This window comes from Rutidosis leptorrhynchoides, chromosome 9 (genome assembly GCF_046630445.1).
Source record: "Rutidosis leptorrhynchoides isolate AG116_Rl617_1_P2 chromosome 9, CSIRO_AGI_Rlap_v1, whole genome shotgun sequence".
NCBI lineage: Eukaryota > Viridiplantae > Streptophyta > Magnoliopsida > Asterales > Asteraceae > Rutidosis > Rutidosis leptorrhynchoides.
In genome coordinates, this window is record NC_092341.1 from 194292171 (window position 1) to 194298313 (window position 6143).

General features: G+C 40.3%; 1 non-coding gene across 1 annotated transcript; it reads left to right on the forward strand.

Annotated features, from left to right (window-relative positions):
* Positions 1-1359: 1359 nt before the first annotated feature.
* LOC139869750 (small nucleolar RNA R71) lies at positions 1360-1466 on the forward strand. Its single transcript, XR_011766331.1, has one exon. It is a non-coding gene; the product is annotated as a small nucleolar RNA R71 (small nucleolar RNA).
* Positions 1467-6143: the final 4677 nt, after the last annotated feature.

Below are 6143 nucleotides of genomic sequence, written 5' to 3' on the forward strand. Positions count from 1 at the left end.
TCGACTTTCACCAAGACGTTCTCAACTATGCCCTTAGGATATCGAATTGTATGATCGGCAAGTTGGATTGTCATTTTGTTTGGTGACAAGTCTCCTAACTCTAATCTCCTGTAGAGAGAGTAGGGGATTAGGTTGATACTTGCTCCTAAATCTGCTAGCGCATGAATGGTTATAGATTAGTAGATTGAACACGAAAAAACGAATCGACCCGTATCTCCTAGCTTAGGTGGTAGAGAGTTTCTGAGTAATGCAGAGCATTCTTCACTCAGTGGAATTTTCTTAGAGTCTGGTATCCTCTCCTTTGTAGATAGCAGCCTTCGGATGTATCTCTTCTGGTTGGGAACTTTGGACATAGTGTCCAAGAATCTTCCATCAAGTTTGAATGAATCAAGCTTGGATGGTTCTTCTTGTAGCCTTCCAGGATAAGGTACGCGAACTGGAGTTTCAGATGTCAGCTTCTGAGTATATGTTGATTTGTTCTTGAGTCTAGTTGACCTTCTCCGTGGTTCTTCCTCTGGGATTACAGAATTCATTTGCTTTGCTTCTTCTATGTGGGGATTCTGGATAGTATTACTTGGAAATCTTCCCTGCAGTCGGGTTTCAAGGCGTTGTGATAACTGTCCGAGCTGCGTTTCCAAACTTTTGAGCAGAGCCAATTGATTTCTCATTAGTATCTCCGTCTGATCTTTTCTGGTTGCAGTTCTCTGATTTAACTGTTGTTTTCCTTGAATGAACTGAGTTAACTAATCATTAGCTCCGAGATTGGGGTTAGTTGCTTTTGTAATCTGGGTGGTAGGGGAATTTTCCTCAACTGGGGGACCAGTGAGTGGAAGTGGTTGATCGTAGGTCAATTGAGATTGCTGGTCTGGGTAAGGTGGATAGCGATAGCGAAAATGTTGATTGCTTCGCTGAAATTGATTAACCCTTGGTGGTTGATTGAATCCGGGATTTGGTGGACGAGCTGGGTATTGAACGTAACAGACTGAACCGTCAGGATTTTCGTACTCAACTTGATAGTCTTCAGTAGGTTGCGGGTTGGTATAATTAACACAAGCCTGAGCTTGGTTAACCTGCTGCGGTTGCGTCTTCAATTCTCCAAGTTGCTTTGCAAGAGATTCCATCTTATCCGTGAGGGATTTGATGGCCTCCGTTTGATTGTTAAGTGAAGAGAGTGGGGCAGATGATGAAGTTGTTTCACCACTTTTCCATTCATGATGATGCATCGTCATGTTCTCGAGCAATTCCCATGCTTCATCTGCGGTTTGGTTCATTAGATTCCCTTGAGCTGCTGCATCGATCGTCGTCCTATGATTTACCGTAAGACCATTGTAGAAGGTACAGATTTGGGCTGACCGTTCTAACTGGTGATTAGGGCACTTCTTCAGCAGGATTTTGAAACGCTCCCATGCAGTGTAAAGAGATTCATCATAACTTTGTTTGAAGTTAATGATATCATTCTTCAGTTTGGTTTGTTTAGAAGGAGGGAAATATTTGGTTAGGAATTTAGTCGCCATCTCTGTCCATGACGTGATGGAATCTTTTTCCAGTCCTTCAAACCAAGTTTGAGCATGATGAGTGAGAGAATAGGGGAACAAGTATAGCCGGACTATATCTTGTCCTATCCTTGGCTGTTTGTAGGAGTTCGAAAGAGATATGAATTTATCAAGGTGAGAATTAGGATCGTCATTCAGTAATCCATGAAACTGACAGCTATTCTGAATGAGCTGGATGATGTGATGTTTTAACTCGAACGAATGTCCTTGAATCTCTGGAAATCTGATTGGTCCTCCTCGACCTTCAATCGAGGGTTTCGTGTTTTCTGCTAAAGTAACGCGTAACGCCATTTGGTTTCTGATTCGTGCTTCCTTGCGTGCTTTAGAGATTATTGCGTCTGGATCATGTACGAATAACAACGGCCCTGGTCTAGATCGGGTTTGGGTCATACACTAGGTATGCCTTTTTGTTTTTAATTTTCGCAAATAAGCTAATTATAATAAGCTAAACTAAACAAATCTAATTCTAAGGTAATCTAATTTAATCTAAGGTAATCTAAGGTAATCTAATGTAATCTAATCTAAGGTAAACTAAAGTAATCTAAGGTAATCTTAATCTAATCTAAAGTAACTAACTATCCTACGGTGGAATATGTTTTTGGTTCTGGCTACTGATTCTCTGGTATTTCGGTAACAAAGTTTCGCACAAACTATTCAACAAACCAAGTGGCCAGGCCGACTACGGAGAGGCAGGATCCTTTTGGTCCCAATATAATTGGTGACTGTTCAGAAAATCCAATAACCAAGTCCGTGTATAATTGTCTTTCTTAGACACCACTAAATGCTTGTGAATAAGTTTGATAGAGAGTAGTATTGCCTAATACCAGTTCCTCGGCAGCGGCACCAAAAACTAGTAGTTCTCTTTTGATATGGCCGAAATGGATGGTTTTTATTTGCGCGGTGTCGTTAGGCCGCGGCTCGCCAGGATCAGCCACTCGTGGGAGAGGGTACTGTTTTAAATTTATATTTAGCGGGGCCTAAATCTTACTACTCCTTATAAGTAAGGGAAGTATGACCTAGAGTCGTATTTTTGAGATATAAGTAACATCGAACCTATATTTTAGCCTAAGATAGTTAGGGAGTAGTGAATATTTATTTTGGGATTTTCTAGTTTACAAGATAGATAAAGTAAATGCGATAAAATTTGTAATTTAGATAAGGTTAAAGTAAGTGCATACTATAACTTCATCAGTTATTCTACCGAGATTATGGAATGCTGGCTCATGAATAGGCACAGGCCTTATATTCATTACACTAGTCCTAAACGCCCCTGTCATAAGACATGTCACTGAGTACTGCGTTAGGATTGAAAATTCTGAATAGACAGCAACGTCCCTTACCCCTGACGCCCGTGCAGTCTGACTACAGGCATACACGTTCAGACGGCTCATCCAATTGAGCGACTCGGTTGGGTGATGTATTAACATTCCAAAATGGTCTAAACTTCCTTAAGCATAATAGAATACATGGTGTACCATATCCGAGAGACGTGATGTGCTTCAATGCTTTCGTTAATGATTGGTAAAAGATAGTTAGGCCCTTAAAAAGAGTTTAACCATAAAGAACACCATGGCCAAGTCAAGTCTGACTTCCATGAACACGTTCGGTTATCCTAAGGGTCCAATCCTTTATGTGTCTAAACAAACAGTTCCTTAATTAACTAAGAATCCCTCAAGCAGGGTGCAATGCTTGAGACCGCGTTATGGTGCAGTGTACTGGTCAACACTAACAGTATTCCATGGCCTTACTTAGCAGAGGTACAGCTTACAACAACCGCTGTGCTTTAGCGTGCACGTACAAAGTTTATATGCTTGGTGACTACACTAGCATGGTCTGGGACCGACAATGTACTAAGGGTCTAGTCAGATGTTTCACTACGAAAAAGTCCTCAGTCAGAATCCAAAGCTCGATAGACTTACTACAATCGGTGTGCCTCGGTCGATCTTACGTTGTATCCGATAGACTTCTCTTACCAAGGGGTGACACAGATAGTGTACTCTGAATCGGGGTTCGCGACTTCCCAATAACAGAGCCTATAACTACATTCTATTAGTTGGAAAAGCGATTGAGTTTAAAGCATAATCGGAAAGCATTTCGACAACATACACAGACCATAATATTATTTCGGCATTATAACTGCTTACATCATAACATACACTAAATATAACTACTCGCTAATCATGGCAATAATATCATAAAACATTATATAAGATAAAGGATAGAAGTACCAGTAGATTAAACGAGTTCTGAATACAAAAGTGACAACTTCAAGACTCCAGACCGCTCCTAATACAATCTTCAGCGTTCGCCTCCGGGTACTTAATTTCCCGCTTGGAGGTGTGAAGGCCTTGAAAGTATGACTAATATTGTACAAGAGAGAGAAAGAAGTGAACTGAAGTGTGTGTTGGAATGAATGACAAAGACCCTTTAAATAGACTTGAAAATTGCCAAATATGCCTGGCAGGCCGTATGGCAGGCCTTATTTGGCAGGCCGTATGCAAGGCAGGCCGTTTGGTGGCTCGTGTGGTGGCACGTTTCTGGCAGGCCGTTTCCATACTGGTAGGCCGTATGGCAGGCCGTATGGCAGGCCGTATGGTTTGCTGGTCAGCCTGAATTCCCTGGATCGTAACTTGATTTCTTGTCTTTCACCGTTTTCGCTCTAGAATCTTCGTTTTATCTCCGATTCTCTTGATTCTTTTTGCACCATCTTCGTAATTACTTGTTCTTCAATTCTAACCAACGAAGTGGGTATTTTTCCAACAAAGTTCGAATCTTTCTTTTTTTGGGCCTTAATACCGGGGTGAAAACGTGACTTTTTAGCCGATATCACCACTATTTGTTCCTTAGTTCTGTTAAACTTTGGTCAATAGACCTCACACTTTTTCGCACCATGGCCAGTTCTTTTACACTTGGTGCAAAATTTCGTACAGAACCCATTTTGGTGGTACTCTTCACACATTTGGCATTTTTGGTTTTTGTTACCGTTGTTGTTATTGAGGTTGTTGTTGAGATTGTTATTGTTGTTGGAATGGATGTTGTAGTTGTTGTTGTTGTTGGGATGTTTTTTGTAGTTATTATTAGGATTACGATTATTGTTGCGATTGTTGTTGCGGTTGTTGGGATAGTTGTTGCGATTGTGGTTGAAATTGTTGTTGTTGTTCTGGTGACTCTTGTCACTGTTTCCTCCCACTTCCTCTTGAGTTGTTTCGTGTTGGCTTCTTCAGCCGCCTGCTCTTTAATTCTTCCCTCAATATGATTTATGATTTTATGAGCCATTCGACTTGCCTTCTGTATAGAAGCGGGCTCATGTGAACTCACATCTTCTTGAATCCTTACTAGTAACCCTTTTACAAACGCGTTGATCTTCTCTTCTTCATCTTCGAACACTCCCGAACACAATAGGCACAACTCTGTGAATCGTCATTCATATGTGGTAATGTCGAACCCTTGTGTTCGTAACTCTCTAAGTTCTGCCTTGAGCTTATTGACTTCGTTTCTAGGACGGTACTGCTCGTTCATCAATTGCTTGAATGCCAACCACGGTAGTGCGTAAGCAGCATTTTGTCCTACCTGTTCAAGATAGGTGTTCCACCACGTTAACGCAGTACCTGTGAAGGTATGCTTAGCGTACTTAATTTTGTCCTCTTCAGTACACTTACTTATGTAAAAAACTGATTCGACTTTCTCGGTTCACCGTTTCAATCCAATTGGTCCTTCGGTTCCATCAAATTCCAAAGGTTTGCAGGCAGTGAATTCTTTATAGGAGCATCCGATACGATTTCCTGTAGAATTAGTTCCACTGCTAGATCCAGAGTTATTGTTATTTTGCATCGCAGCCTGTACTGTGGCTATGTTTGCTGCAAGGAAAACTCGGAAGTCTTCCTCGCTCATGTTCAAATTCTGACGAGTCGCCTGTGCCATTTCCTTTAAAATAGCCAACTGAATCGAGTTAATCATACAGAATATTAAGAGTAGTCAATAGTATTTTGTATCATAATATGAACTTATTTATAAAAGCTTTTTCTTCATATTAGCGTTTTATAAGTTTAAATTCGGGTACTACCTACCCGTTAAGTTTATACTTAGTAGCTAATATACAATTTAACTACTACAATTCCATATGAAAAACTGATTATAATAATATATCGCATACCAATATTCTTCAAACTTACAACTTCGCTATACTACATATAACATGAAATATAGTACACTTTGATACATGACAGTTTTGAAGAAAAATCTAGTTAATACGCAAGTTGTTCAGCAAAGGAAATAAAGACACGTAATTCATAAGTCCAGAAACAAGTCATGCATTCTGGTTTTACTAAGACGACTTCCCATCCTTGGTCTTGTGAAAAATAACCGTTATGACCATTGGCTAGGCAACATATTGTAATGCTGTCAAAAGGACGAAGGTTTCGTAATGACCAACAGCCCCGTAATAATCTAAAAACCTTGTTTCTCACCCCAACTACTGAATCCGTCACTTGTGGGAAGGTTTTATTAAAAAGTTGCAATCCGATGTTCTTTTTCTCACTTTGGTAAGAAGCGAACATCACTAACCCGTAAGCATAACATGCTTCTTTATGT